A 17,291-nucleotide genomic window follows, 5' to 3' on the forward strand; every position below is an offset into this window, starting at 1 on the left:
ATTGTCCTTAAAAAAGAAAGTTAATTAAAAATCATTGTTAACGGAAACCAATTGAAAAATTAATGCTAGCAAAAATATGATAGGCTATTGATTTCGAGTATGTTTGTGTGTATCTCTTTTTGTTTCAAGGCTGCGTCGAAAAAATAAACAATGCATTTTTGAATATAGTTTATTTTTTACGATAAAAATACAGATTCCACAACCAGATAATGTGGAAAATTACATATTGTCGATAATACTATCAACGCAAACTGAAAAACTTGAAATAGTTAATCCAAACCCGGCATTCAAAAAATTTAGTATTTTGTAATAAAAAATACCTTTAAAATTTTTGCTTATCAAATCAGTGTATAATATACCCCCACACAAGTTTAGTACGAAAAACAATAATTGATTGTTTGTGAAATGAAATGAGTCATCATCCAAGCAATAATTTGCTATTATATGTATTTTAAGACAGTCTCCTTCTCTCCATCTTACTGCTCTTTTATACTTGGATTTTTCCTATAGATTTATTTTCGTTGCGTTAATTTAACTGGTATGTCATGTCGTGTCGAAAAAAGAATTTTCAAAGCCACTTTTAGCCTTCTCAAAAGAAATAAAGTCTTTCGTAGTTGCTATGACGTTCATGATAAAAGGAAAATTAAAACATATTGTGGATGAAAATGCCATACAAAACAAAAAAAAACAAAAAAAAAATATCCATGGAATGATTTGTCAATGGAAGGACATTTTGTCTTTAAGTTTAAGGTTTCAAAATCGTAGGAAGTGTGTGAGAGAGGGAAAAAGACGATAGTTTCTGCGATAGTGGCGAAAAACATTTTATGTTGAGTTTCTTGATGTTTCTGTTATGTACCTGTACAGGCGGGTTGCAGCGGTGTGGGCAGGTTTGCGCTGCTGAGTCAGTGGAACCTGTTTTTTAGGATAGCTTTTTTTTGAAGGAAGAGAATGTGGACTGTAAATGATAGAGATGGAGAGTGGTGAACAATAGTCCGTTGACATTAAAATATGACAAATGCAATTATGAGTGTTGTTTAAATAATCCCTTGGATTAGTAAATTATTTACTTAGTTTCGCAAAAGAGAAGTTTTAGATTTATGCAATAAAACAATGATTGTTCAAAATACTTAGGGTTTTATTGAGCAGAGGTAGTTACGTTCTCACCGAGTGGATGGTTGGACAAGAAGAGAGCTTTAGATGGGCGATAACCCAACAAGAAAGTTCATTTGTACAATTTATATGTTTCAATACAATTCGTTTCAATTACTTAGGCTAGTTATTTAGTATTCAAGTGGAATTCAATGGTAGGTAAAAGAGTTCAAAGATTAGGATATTTAGTATTCAATAAAATTCATAGGGTAATTCAATGGTAGGTAAAACAGTTAAAAGGTGACAATAGTTTTAAGTATAAACTACTAAGTTTAGACAGTACCTTTTCCGTTTTTATTTTTTTGTTATGTTTGCGACTCAATGTGTAACTTTTGATAAACATTGTTGTCTTGTGTTTGCCAACTTACCCATATGTTGTCTTTATCAACACTTATTGTTTATCCCCCCATACCAGTTGCTGATATTATTCGAATGTTTGGCACAACATTAGAATGTTCGTCAAAAGTTCGAAAACGATATCATTTTCGAACATTTGGTGAATGTTTTTTCTGCACAAGAAAAATTGTTTCCATAAACATTTTTTACATTGAAATTTTTTGTTTTAAAAAATAATTTTATGTTTTTTGCATAAAATTCCCATTTGCTTTTTTTTTAAAAAAATTCGATATAAATGCAACGCATAATATAAACAATAAGTGTTGATAAAAACAACATATGGGTAGGTTGCCAAACACAATACAACAATGTCAACAGTTATATATCGAGTCGCAAAAATAACAAAGAAATAACAACTGAGCTAAGACTATAGTCGGGTCGGGGCCGACTGTGTGATACCCTACACCACTGCCCCCGGGCGTAAGCTTTTGACTGGTAAAATTCAAAATATTAAACCTGAGATAGCTTGACGCCTTCGCTCTGAATGTCTACATTAATACAGGTCAATTTTGTTGAAACACATTTAAGTGCATCGTCAGTACAACTCAAATAAAAAATGGAAATGTGGGATGTACGCCAACCATCAATAGGCTTCTTTATCTGTGAGACCCCCATCAAACACCAAAATGGAAAAAGGGATGCATTAACGACAATTGCGATATCTCTGTTGTTTCACCACCTATGACAACCTACTTCACATCGTTGTAAAGGTGATATTTTCTACTTTCCTTGCCAGGGTTTGCTTTCAATACACCTCTTACAGAAGAGAGATAAACATTGGCCTTTTCTATAAATTATTTTTCCTGAATAATATCCGACCATTAGCAAAATCAATCGTGACGATCCAATCAAAATTGTTGGGATGTATTACCGACTATTGAGATATCTCCGTTATTTGGCCAACTACGCCAACCTACTTTGCATCATGTAAAGATGGGATTTTCTACTTTCATAGCCAGACTTTGCCTTTGAAAGGTCCGCAACCAAAGCTGTGATATTCGTCATTATTATTAAAATCACAAAAATGAAAAGTTGTGTTCTACTATCGGCTATTGCAATATCTTCGTTGTTTGACTACCTACGACAACCTACATTACAACGTTGCAAAGGTGATATATTCTACTTTCATCAGCAGGTTTTGCTTTTGATATACCTATAAGGGGTATTAGCTTAGTAATAAAACGTGGATTTTTTTTCTAAATAAATTGTTTGACCATTCCGACCCGTGAATATCATCGGACCATCACCAAAATCAATGTGGTGACGATCGCATTAAAATTGCGACCTGTAGCGTGATTACAAGGTTTAGATGGACAGACGGACGGACACACATAGCCAGATCGACTCAGCTCGTCGAGACATTCATTTTGGTATACACACATATGTATGTGTCTACGACCATTATTTCGATGCGTTACAAACTTTTTGGCCAAAACCAACTTATAATACCCTTCCCACATAGTGATGTAGAGTATAAAAACGGAAAAGGTACATAAAAGAAACATCAAGAAACTCCACAAAACAGGTTTTTCGCCACTATCGTAGAAACTATCGTCATTCATTCGCTAATAATATTATTTCCGATATTCGTAATAGAAGGGTTTCCTGCCACAAACTGAGCGACGAATGAATCCTTTTCAATCCATTCTCGTGTGTCGTTCTCGAATAAAATATCCGCAACACTATTGAGAAACATTCGAAAACGATATCGTTTTCGACAGCAATGGTATGGTGGGATATTATACGTAGCATTTATATCGAAATTATTTGAAAAAAGCAAATGGATATTTTACATGTACAAACAAAATAAAATTATTATTAATTCTCTCGTTTAGAGATTAAGCTTAACTCTAAACGAGAGAATCGAAATTAGTTTGCAAGTGAAAAATGAATGCCAAGGACTCGAACCCACACAGTCACCAAATTAAGTGACCTGGTTTCGCTGTTACTTGAGCAGCTCTTCAGACGTATCGACTGTGGGATGGCTTCTCTGTCCTAGAACTTTTGGTTTTTTAAATGCAAATGCGTTTTATACAACCACGGGTATTTGGCCGTTGACTTGTATTTCTTTATGATAAACGCTTTTTGCGCTGCCTTTGAAGTTATGAAGTTGGGCTTTGAACGCTAACACGCTGTGACAATACTTTTTTCATATGTTTTCAAGGATCTTCTTTGACCTAAATTCTTACCTCGTGCACGATTTTGTCAGTATTGAATAATAACTGCGATATCTTGTGTGATTGTGGTTACATTATATATACCAAGCTGTAGCTCTGTTATCTGACAACGTACATCAACATGATAGAAAGGTCGAGAGTTCTTTGTCCAAATATAATTTACGTGTATAAAATTTGTCTTCGAGGAATAAAGATATGGTCAGTATTTGCTATACCACGGTGTCTACGACGAATACATATTTCGCGGTGTTACATGAATATTCGGAAACACAAACTTATAATACCTTTTCCACACATTGGTGTTGGGTATAAATATTGCGAAATATCGGTCTTAGATCCCCAATGTGGTATACCAATCTTCATATCTTGACGAGATAAAGCGATTTTGAGATTTGTGTCCGTCCGTCCGTCCGTCTTTCCATTATAAATTATAATCAAACTCCTGGCCGCAATTATGGACCGATCGCCACGAAATTTTGCATGGAGGTCGGATTCAGACCAGAATAGACACCTATTGCAATTAGTGATGATCGTGAAATATTTAGCGGGTGAAATGGACCAAAAACATAATTTTGTAGCTGCTCTGTAGGTCGCAATAATAGTCCGATCGCCTCGAAATTTTAACTAAGGTAAGAGTATATGACAACGAATAAATTTCAATTTGAGATAGTGGTCAGATAATATTTAGCCGGTTAAATGTAACATAACTTTTGTGTGAAAATTGTGAAAATTTTTCATATACAGCTTGTATATGTATTCCTGGAAGATACATTCCGCCCACGTAAATAACATTTGGAAGACCAGTTTTTGACTTTTCCATTGATGCCAATTATGTTGATTTACGTGCTCAGATAACAGAGATACAGCCTAATATATACAGTTATTTCTTTGTAGTGTAATCAGAAGCACGCAATTATATATCAATAAGCACGAGATGTTGCACGATGTAAGAGTTTAGGTCGAAGAACAATTTTGGATGATGATCTCATATTATCTAGTGGGTTAAATGCACCATTACTTTTGTATGAAAAATAAAAAATTTTAAATTTGGTCTATATTTTACTTCCTGGAGGACATATACAATCAAAGTAGCCTACATATGGACAAATAACTAAAAACCTTTCCCCTGATCCAAATTGAAATAATGTGAAGAATACAACATTTTCCTCCCATGCTACAATTTGTTTCTATCATGATAGAGAAATTCCCAGCATTATTGCGAATTACGTGGAGCACTAGCATATTAATTGCATTTTTACGACCATTATACGCCTGATTCTGGTTCTTGTTTGGTGGAATGCTTGGTATAAGACATTGGAAACTAAATAGCGTGCAAAGAGCGCCATCAATCCTAATCAGTGGTGCTACGACGAGCACCTCACAGACTGTCCTTAATGCTCTACTGGATCGCACTAAACACCACTACATCTCTTAGTAAGGGACTGACAATCAATTGTGCCCTTCGCCTCAAAGAGCAGTTCCGAATATGACGAATAAAACTACAATCGAGCTCAAAGGGAATTAGTGATTAAATTCGAGAAAAAAAATTTACACATACCACATAGAGAGACCTTGTGCCACAACACACCACCTCTAGACGGTATAGAGATTATTGACGAGGGCTCTTAGATGGGAATTGGAACAGTTGCAGTCGTCTACAGCGATTCCCTCAACCTACGACTCTATATCACTGAGTTCCAGCTCTATCAAATTGCTCCAGTTTTTGATTCCAAGGTAGCCTTTTGGACCCTATCAATCGTAAATTTGTGTCGCGTGCCGATTTTAACATTAAAGGAAATTAATTTGTGGATGAACAGGCGCACCGCTGATCCGAGGTTAGTCAGGTCTGGCACAACGAACCCAGCTGCACGATTTTCAAGGCTGGCTGGCTTATCTTTTCCCAATGAAGAACCACCTCACTAATTCCCTGAAGAAGTTTAGCTAAATTTAGCGTTAGGAATAATTAAGGAAAATAACATACATTTATATCTATCAAAAAAAGTTCATTACACATACCAACACAGTAATAGAATCCACATAAATATTGGCCTCGGAAAATATTATGTTTTTCGATTATATGTTTTACGAGCTTTACCAATAAGTATAGATGTCGCCCAACCTCCGTTACAAATTTCGTGATTGCAGCCTTGAGTTTTATTACAATTTATCATGTAATCTTTTCGAAATAAGAAAACGGTATATGAATTTTTGTGTACAACGAATATTTGAATGCTACATGAATTTTGGGCAAAACAGATTTATAATACGCTTCCTACATTAGAGTCTAGAGTATAACAACAAATAAGTTCTTTAAAATATTGCATTGGAAGAGCAATTATATAGATAGAAATATTGGGAATTTTTATTAAGCTTTTAAAAGGGTTGTCTATAATATTTTCGTAACGTAATAGATACACAAATATTTGTTTTTCTCAAGCATCATTACTCTTCAAGGCTTATTCTTCATCTCTCTTAAAGATGCTGTGTACGATAGTCAGTTTTTTTTTCTGTTCACAATTAAGATAATTGCTCAACCAAATTGACACTTTTTGAGATCTTAAAATTGAAGACAGAATGTCCTTCCGTTGACAATATCTTTCCTTGGAAATGTTTTTGTTTTGTATGCCATTTTCTTTCGTAATACGTTTTAATTTTCCTTTTCATGAACTACAAGAATGAATTTCTTTCTTTTGCGAAGGATAAAAGTGTCTTTGAAATATATTTTCTCGATATGAAATTACATACCATTGAAATAAAAGCAACGAAAAAAATATATAGAAAAAATCTAGAGATAAAACGAGACCAGCGGCAAGATGGGGAAGGAGCATGTCTTAAAATTTAATCCCAAATAATTTATTGGATGATGGCCAATTTCTAACTTACTCCGTTTCATTTCACAAACAATCTCTTGTTGTTCTTGTACCAAAGTTGTATGCGGGGGAAGTATTGTTAATTTTTTTTTCAGTAGACGTTTGATAAGCAAAAAATTCATATCCTTTTTTGCTAAGAAAAATATCTATTTTTTGAATTCCGTGCCAAGTTTGTAAAGGGTATTATAAGTATGTTTTTCGAGAAGTTCATGTAACACCGCGAAATATTCGTCGTAAACCCCCCTTGTGACATACCAAAATTTCTATCTCGTCGAGATAAAGCGATTTTGAGATGTGTCCGTCCGTCCGTCCATTAAAAATTTTACACACACAATAATGGACCAATCTTAACGAAATTTTGTATGGTGGCCGGGTTCAGGCCAGAATAGACCCCTATAGTTTTTGGCGATGACCGTGAAATATTTAGGGGATGAAATGGGCCAAAAACGAAATTTTTATCCAGTTTTGTAGCCGCTCTGAAGCTCGCAATGATACTCTGATCGGCGCGAAATTTTATGTAAGGTTTTGGTTGACGACATAGAAGTACGTAATGATCAGATAATATTTAGCAGGTTAAATGTACCAGAACTTTTGTGTGAAAAGTGCTAAAATTTTTAGTGAAATTACTATATATTTATTCGTGGAATCTATGTTTAGCCAATGAAAGTTATAATATGAAGAGGAACGCTTGACTTTTCGATTGATGCTAATCGTGTTGATGTACGTGGTCAGATAACAGAATTACAGCATAGTGTAACCATAATCTCGCTAGAGATCGCAGTTTTAGTTCAATACTGACAAAAGTTTTCACGAGGTTATAGTTTTGGTCAAAGTTAGTGCCAATAATTGTTGATAAACATCGGATAGTATTTAGCGTGTTAAATTGACCATAACTGTTGTGGGAAAAATATACAAATTCAATTTTTAAGCAGAAATTTAAATATTAAGGAACGACTTTTGAAAACTAAACTTGAAGACCAACTCTTGACCTCTCACTTAATGCAAATTATATCAATGTAACAGTTAGATAAAGGAGTTACTGCCTAACATAACGGAGCGCCTGAACCAACATTATATGGAAGGTGCTTACACCTGAGAAGTTTTTGCAGATGCTGAATCTACAATGTTCATGGATGAGAAAAATAAAAACAAAACAAAAAATTCGACGAAAATAAATCGAGGTCAAACGTCACACTTAAAGTTAATTCAGGCGCACTGTGCATGACATTGTTTTGTAAGGAGGCGATACAGTCAGTTCATTGTCCCAATTCGAACTTATATATCTCAAAACTGGTTAAACCTAGAAAAAAGTCAAGAAGGCAATCTTGTAGGGAATTTTCACGGCTACAATATTTGCTCTAAACCCATTTCATTAGGAATTTCGGTTTCCAAGCAAAATCATGAAAACATGAAAATGTGAAGTTTTATCGCGATTAATTTAAAAAGCGCTCCGGCGATTTTTTTGTTATACCCTCAGCATTTATGCTAACGAGGGTATATCACAAATGTTGTCAAATATTTCATATTCCATTTCAAAAAAAAATTTAAATTTTTTTTCGCGCTACATCAAAGATTTTTGGTACATTGGTTAAGAAACAAATTCCCAATACAAATCCGTTCGCGAGCCAGTTTTTTGTTGATGCGGGCAAAATTTATGGCGGTTTAATTTTCGTTTTAAAGAAAAATTTATTATAAAAATGCTAATTATTTTACCGCGAGCAATTGCTACTTAAAAGTTATCTGGAAGTGGCTTGAGTTAGTAGATTGCATAATATTTGTTAAATGTTACTCAGTACTCGCGAAATGTATTGATAAATTATTGAATGTAAGTCAACTTTTTTTCAAAATCAAGGTCCATTTACCCGCTATAAAATTACGAAAAAATTCGTATTCGTAAAATTTGGAGGCTAAGATGTAGCATCGGCTGCATCTTAGCATTAAAAAACCTATAAAATATCGCTAATTTGCGCAAAGTGCATACAATTTTTGTCCGCATCCGATTTCAGTGTCCACCATGAAAATCGACATCGATATACATATATCTATTTCAAGGTGATCAATCAAGAACCGTGGATGTAGCATCCCACACAATTTTTTGGGATAAAATGAATGTAGCTCCCTTATCGTTGAAGTTTTCAAATTCGCGATATTTATAAAAACATTTTTATGTGATTTTTCTACTTTGAAATTTCTCGTAACTCGCGTTTTAGTAGATGGATTTTCACCGGGAATGATTTATTGGATCCGGAACGTAAAAAACTAAAATGTGCAATCAAGTACAAGGAATTCGAATGACAATTGGCTTCAAAATGTCAGCATTATTTAATGGTAGAAGCAGATCAAATTTTGAAAAGTAATACATTAGTGTGATGATCCTTATTTAGTTTGCTTCTACTTTTACTTTGACAGGAAAATCGGGAAAAGTTTGGTTTATTCACAAATCAAGAGAAAACAAAAAAGACACGTTGGCTTCAACCCATTTTTACCTATTTTTATACCCTCACCATAGTATGGAGGGTATATTAAGTTTGTTTTTCCGTTTGTAACACATTGAAATACTCATTTGCGACCCTATAAAGTATACATATTCTTGATCAGGGTAAAATTCTGAGTCGATCTGTGCACGTCCGTCCGTCTGTCCGTCCGTCCGTCCATCCGTCTGTGGTAATCACTCTAGCATCCACAAAAATGGAGATAGAACGCTGAAACTTTGGGAAAATGCGTCTTTTGTTTGCAGGCAGGTCAAGTTCGATGATGGGCTATATCGGTCCACGTTTTGGTATAGCCCCCATACAACGGTACCCCCCGATTTACGGTATTGTGCCGTTTTTAGCTAAATTTTTAGACCGATTTAGCTATATTTTGACATTTAGGGTTCTTAAGTGTCAATAAATTTATATAACAAAAGTTGTGTACATAGGTCCACGTTTTGGTATAGCCCCCATATAACGGTACCCCCGGATTTACGGTATTTTGACGTTGTTAGCTACATTTTAAGACCGATTTAGCTATAATTTGACATTTAGGGTTCCTAAGTACCAATAAACTTATATAACAAAAGTTGTGGACATAGGTCTACGTTTTGGTATAGCCCCCATATAACGGTACCCCCGGATTTACGGTATTTTGACGTTTTTAGCTACATTTTCAGACCGATTTAGCTGTAATTTTACATTTAGGGCTCTTAAGTGTCAATAAACTTATATAACAAAACTTGTGGACATAGGTCCACGTTTTGTTATAGCCCCCATATAACGGTACCCCCGGATTTACGGTATTTTGACGTTTTTAGCTACATTTTCAGACCCATTTAGCTAAAATTTGACATTTAGGGTTCTTAATTGTCACTAAGCTTATATAACAAAAGTTGTGGACATAGGTCCACGTTTTGGTATAGCCCCCATATAACGGTACCCCCCGACTTACGGTATTTTGACGTTTTTAGCTACATTTTCAGACCGATTTAGCTATAATTTGACATTTAGGGCTCTTAAGTGTCAATTAACTTATATAACAAAAGTTGTGGACATAGGTCCACGTTTTGGTAAAGCCCCATATAACGGTACCCCCCCGATTTAGCGTATTTTGACGTTTTTAGCTACATTTTCAGACCGATTTAGCTATAAATTGACATTTAGGGTTCTTAAGTGTCAATAAACTTATATAACCGTGGACATAGGTCCATGTTTTGGAATATCCCCCATATAACGTTACCGCCCGATTTCAGGTATTTTGACGTTTTAAATCACATTTCTATACCGAATTAGCTATAATTCGATATTTAGGGTTCTAAGTGACCAAAAAACTTATATTTGAAAAAATTAATAAACATAGGTACATGTTTTGATATAGCCCCATATAACGGTACCTCCCGATTTTCGGTATTTTGAGATTTTTACCTACAAGTTTTAACCGAATTAGCTGTAATTTGAACATTTGACATTTGAAGTTCTTAGTGGTCACCACTCCTCTCCACCAAAATTGTCTGAAGTCCGATGATGGGATATATAGGTCCACGTTTTGGTATAGCCCACATATAACGGTACCCGCCGATGTACGGTATTTTGACGATTTTAGCTACATTTTTATACCGATTTAGCTATAATTTGACATTAAGGGTTCTTAAATGTCAATAAACTTATATAACAAAAGTTGTGGACATGGGTCCACGTTTTGGTATAGCCCCCATATAACTGTACCCCCGATTTACGTCATTTTGACGTTTTTAGCTACATTTTCAGACCGATTTAGCTTTAAATTGACATTTAGAGTTCTTAAATGTCAAAAAACTTATATAACTAGTGAACATATGTAGGTCAATGTTTTGGAATAGCCCCCATCCCAAAAAACTTATATTCGAAAAAATTATGAATATAGGTCCATGTTTACAAGTTTTAACCGAAATATCTGTAATTTGAACATTTGCCATTTGAAATTCTTAGTGGTCACCACACCTCTCCACCAAAAATTGTCAAGAAAGATCGATGTATTGATAAAGCCCCCATATAAAAGTACCTCCCGATTTTCAGTAATTTTATAATTTTAGCTACAATATTAAACCGAACTAGCAGTAATTTGACATTTGAACTTCTTAGTGGTCACAACACCTCTCCATCAAAAATTGTCAACATAGGTCCATGTTCGGATATAGCTCCCATATAACGGTACCTCCCAATTTTCTGTAATTTGGCAATTTTAACTTACTGTAATTTGACATTTGAAGGTTGTAGTGGTCACCACACATCTGCATCAACAATTTTCAACATAGCCCCAATATTTTACTTAAAATTTTTAACCGAACGTAGATCCATGTTTTGGTATAGCCCCAAAACAAACCTCCCGATTTTCCGTACCGTAGCTTTATTTTTGGACGAACTTTCCGTAACTTGAAATTTTAAAGCCAACAAAAATTGTTCATTTAAGTTCATATTTTCGTATAGCCCACATACCTCCGAACTAGCTGTTAATGACATTTGAAGTTCCCACCTTATGTACCGATTTTCGGTATTTTGAGGATTCCAGCTACAATTTTTAACCGAATTAGGAGTTATTTAACATTAAAGGCTCCCATCAAAAACTGTCAAAATTGGTCCATGTTTTATTATAACCCCTATAAAACGGTACCTCCCAATTTCTAACCCACCAAAAATTGTCAACATACATTATTAGATATAGGCACCATAAAAAAGGGACTCCCGAATGAAGCATTTTATGTACAGTATCTGACATTTTAACGTACACAGTTAAAGTTGGGGACAAGAATGAAAACTAATTATTCCATTTAGAATATTTTATGGTGGAGGGTATGAAAAGTTCGGCCCGACCGAACTTAACGCTTTTTTACCTGTTTAACATTAATATGGTCACAGCTTCCACGCAAATTAACTTTTCATGCCAATATTTTTTGCCTCGTCCAAAAACATCTCATTTTAGCCAAAATGTGGCTCATCCAAATAATGGTTTTATACCCCAAGTATGTTTGGACGAAATGTGTTTCAGATAATTTGGAGTCGATTGAGCAACCGATTGATGAACCGATTCAGTTCAAATTTTGGCTTTCGTAATATTTTGCCCAAACTTAGTTTAAGTTCAAAGATGGGCTATATCGGTCTACTCCTTCCGGTACCTCCCCCACAAAAGTTGGAAAATGTTCGGAAAATATGTGCGCACGATAACTCTTGCAGGGAGTAACCGAATTGGTACATACTGTGCCCATCGTAAAATGTGTACCAAACTTAGATAATGTTTCAATGTGGACTTAATCGGCCCACTCCTTCGGGTACCTCCCATACAAAATTTCGGAAAAAATCAGTTTAGGGCCATCTCTCGAATCGCTCAGATTTTTGTTTTAGCAACTTGTACTCACTGCCCTCCATACGACAGTACAAGTTTCATTAGGGACAAGTCCATACTTCCTGAGAAAATAGCCTGAAAGTTGCAAAAAAACCCCTATGGCACCGTATGAGGTGGTTGGAGCGCAAGATAACCCTAGAACGGATCTGCCGATTCGGTCCAAAATTTGGTCTAAGTAATATTTTGTCCAAACATAGTTTAAGTTTGAAGATAAGCCATATCGGTCCACTTCTTCAGGTACCTCCCCCTCAAACTTTCAAAAATGTTCGGAAAATTTGTTCGTACGGTAACTCTTGAAGGAAGTGGCCGAATTGGTCCATACTTTACACATCCTAATATATATCTACCAGGTATAGGTCAGGTTCAAATATGGACTGTATTTGTCCAAACAAGCAAGAGAGGGCTATAGTCGGACGAGGCCGACCATATGCTACCCTACTGTGGAAACTGTGGAATCCCTGCATATACCTGGCTATAACTCTTTTATCTGACCACGTACGTCAGCATTATTGACACCAATGGAAAGGTTAAAAATTCGTCTTCCGAATATGACCTTTGGGTGCAGAATGTTTCTTCCAGGAATGAAGATATAAGATGTATATTAAAAATTTTACCAATTTTCACACAAAAGCTTCGGTCCATTTAACCCGCTAAATGTTATCTGACCATCATGTTAAATTGCAAGCTTCTTCCTTATTGTCAATTCAAATTTTTCTTAAAACTTCGCGCAGATCGGACTATTATTGTGGTCTACAGAACCGCTACAAAATCGGACAAAAATTTTGTTTTTGGTCCATTTCATCCCCTTAATATTTTGCGATCATCATCAAAAACTATAGGGGTCTCTTCTGGTCTAAACCCGACCTCCATGCAAAATTTCGTAAAGATTGGTCCATAATTGCGGCCTGTAGCGTGATTACAATTTTTAATGGACGGACGGAGGGACACACATCTCAAAACGGCTTTATCTCGTCGAGATATGCATATTTCGCGGTGTTACATGAATTATTCGAAAAACAAACTTATAATACACTTTCCACATAGTGTGTAGGGTATAAGAAGGTGTCGAAGCGACTCCATGCTGCAATATACATATGTATAAAAATTCAATTGGGTGATTAATATGCTAGGGCTCCATGTAATTTGCAATAATCCTGGCAATATCTCTATCATGATAGAGACAAATTGTAGCGTGGGAGGAAATGTTGTATTCTACACAAAACTTATTATATATTAGGCAGTAGGCCCGTTAGTTAAACAAGAGCACGGTGCTTCTGATTACACTACAAAGAAATAACTGTATATATTAGGCTGTGTCTCTGTTATCTGAAAAACTGGTCTTCCAAATGTTATTTACGTGGGCGGAATGTATTTTCCAGGAATACATATATAAGCTGTATGTTAAAAATTCACAATTTTCACCCAAAAGTTTTGGTCCATTTAACCCTCTAAATATTATCTATCACTATCTCAAATTGCAAGCTTCTTCGTTGTCATATACTCTTACCTTAGTTAAAATTTCGGGGCGATCGGACTATTATTGCGACCTACAGAGCAGCTACAAAATCGGATAAAAATTATGTGTTTGGTCCATTTAATCCGCTAAATATTTGAAGATCATCACCAATAACAATAGGAGTTTATTCTAGTCTGAACCCGACCTCCATGCAAAATTTCGTGACGATCAGTCCATAATTGCGGCCTGGAGTTTGATTACAATTTATAATGGACAGACGGACAGACGGACGGACGGACGGAGGGACGGACACACATCTCAAAATATATTTATCTCGCCGAGATATGAAGATTGGTATACCACATTGGGGGTCTAGGACTGATATTTCGCGGTGTTACATGCATTTGTCCCTAAACAAACTTAAAATACCATTTCCACATAGTGGTGTAGGGTACAAATATAAACTACTTGAAATCAGGCAGTACCAGCACATGGAGGCTTAAAGGGCTTAAAAATATCGTTGTCGCATTTTTTTAGGCGGCACCCCCTAAAGTGTTTAGTTTTGTTAGATTATAATATTGTCAAAGTTTGAGCACAATCGGAATATGTAAACACGTGCCACTGGGACCCATAGGGGTATGCATAGAATCATTTTCTGAGTCGATTTATGCATGTCCGTCCGTCTGTCTGTCCGTCCGTTCGCAACGTACAGGTCGCATTTATTGTCCGATAATGGTTTTGGAGATATGGTCCGAAATGTATACAAATTATGAACATTTTTGATATATTATACAATTTGAGCAATAAATGTAGTTTTTTCGAGTGCATTATTTCTCCAAATATTTTATTCTTGCCCTTATCTCCAGAATTGCTTTAAAAAGTCAATATTTAACCATGTTTAGGAAGGGGCCATAAAATCCAAGCTGGATCTGACACAACAAAACCCAACTAGGGTCGTTTTGGTCTGTACTTTCAAAAAATCCTCAGCTCAAATTGTTTGTACAGGGTGGCCCAAAAAAGACTGAAGGATTAAAAATGGTTATATCTTTTTTGTTTTTAATAATTTTTTTTTTGTCTTTTGCGGGTTATTTACTGGATTTTGGAGATAAATCATGGCTACATATGATGTGCAGAAACGTGTCAAAATCATTGAATTTTTTTATTCTTCTGGAAGGTCAATTATTACAACTCAACGAAATTATCGTCGTCATTTTAATGTCCGAACAGCACCCAGTCACAACATGATTAGGAACTTAGTCTCCCGTTTTGAGGAACATGGAAGAGTGTCAGATTTTCCAGGAAGAGGTCGATCTGTGCGCAATGAAGCAGTTGTGGAGGCTGTACGGCAGAGTGTAAACGAAGATCTGTCTCTACTCGTCGTCGTTGTACTCAATTGGGAATCTCCAGAACATCCCTGCAAGGAATTTTGAAGCGGGATCTTAAAATGTTTCCGTATAAAATTCAAATGGCACAACAACTGATCCCCCAAGACCATCAGGCTCGCCTGCAATATGATATTCGTTTTAGTCAAATATCCAGAGAAAATGATAACTTTTTAAACAATGTTATAATGAGCGATGAAGCTCATTTCCACTTAAATGGCTATGTAAACAAACAAAATTGTAGATTTTGGGGCACTCACAATCCTAGGACATTACATCAGCGCGAATTACACCCCGCCAGATGTACTGTTTGGTGCGGTGTTATGGCTGATAAAATTATCGGTCCATATTTTTTCGAAGATGTGGAGGGTCACCCAGAAACGGTTAACGGGGCTCAGTATAGGACTATGATAGACAATTTTTGCGTCCACATGTTGGGAATAATCAAAACATATGGTTTCAGCAAGATGATAAAGATAAAGGCATCATGTCATACAAACAAAACTCACCATAATTGTTTTTTTTTTTTGCAACACGGCATCGAATAGCGAGAGAAGAGAAAAAATTGTCGAAGAAAAGAGAGAACTATTGTCCAGTTGACAAAAACAATTTTTGGATTTAACAAAACCCAATTGTTGGAATCACAATACTACATTTGGAATTTAACAATATCTTTACAATACATATTTTGCTCTTCGAATATTGTTGGATCAATCATATTTTTTTCTCTGCGTGCACTTTGGGTTTTATGGAAGGAACATTTTACCAATTTTTGGAAAGTGTCAGGGAATGTACAGCGATGGCCCCCGGTGAAAATAGGTTACATATTTTGTCGAATTTCCGAAGGAACGGGGTACTTCACGTATACCATTTTTCTTTAAAAACGCTATATCTATATAAATAAAAATCAAATGCCGTTCGTTGATAATGACAGCAGTTGAGAACGGCTGGACCGATTTGGATAACTTTCTTTTTAATATTCGTCATAACCCAACTAAGGTTTTTATGCAAAGTATTTTTGACCACACCCACTCTTTTCAATTTTAATCTTTTCTACAAAAACTACTCAACTGATTTTCCTGAAATTGTCAGGGAATGTACAGCGATGGCCCTCCGGTGAAAATATGCTACATATTTTGTTGAATTTCGGAAGGGCCGGGGTACTTTCCCTATACCCTATTATATCTTTATCAATAAAAATATCTATATTTGCAGACGAACTTCGGGGGCTTTATGATAAAGACAAGGGAGGGGACATGGATGATAATAAATCCTTAACAGCATCAATGGGCGAAAAAATCCGACAAAGTCCGTAAGAGAAAAAAGGGCTAAAAACAAAATATGTTTACAAATTTAAAATCCTCCTCGGTTTGAAAATGGACCGAAGAAGTGAGGTAGAAAATGCCTATTTATACCCTACACCACTATGTGAAAAGGGTATTATAAGTTTCTTTTGGGAAAAATTCATGTAACATCGCGAAATATCGGTCCTAGACCCCCAATGTGGTATACCAATCTTCATATCTCGACGAGATAAAGCGATTTTGAGATGTGTGTCCGTCCGTCCGTATGTCCATTATAAAATGTAATCAAACTCCAGGCCGCAATTATAGACCGATCGTCACGAAATTTTGCATGGAGGTCGGGTTCAGACTATAATAGACACCTATTGTTATAGGTGATTATCGTGAAATTTAGCGGGTAAAATGGACCAAAAACAAAATTTTTATCCGATTCTGTAGCTGATCTGTAGGTCACAATAATAGTCCGATCGCCTCGAAATTTTAACAAAAGTAAGAGTATATGACAAAGAAGAGGCTTGCAATTTGAGATAGTGATCAGATAATATTTAGAGGGTTAAATTGACCAAAACTTTTGTGTAAAAATTGTGAAAATTTTTAATATACAGCTTATATATGTAGTCCTGGAAGATACATTCCGCCCACGTAAATAGTATTTGGATGGTCATTTCTTGACCTTTCCATTGATGCCAATTATGTCGATTTAC

This window comes from Musca autumnalis, unplaced genomic scaffold, assembly GCF_047663935.1.
Source record: "Musca autumnalis isolate F117 unplaced genomic scaffold, ASM4766393v1 scaffold_1, whole genome shotgun sequence".
Classification (NCBI taxonomy): Eukaryota; Metazoa; Arthropoda; class Insecta; order Diptera; family Muscidae; genus Musca; species Musca autumnalis.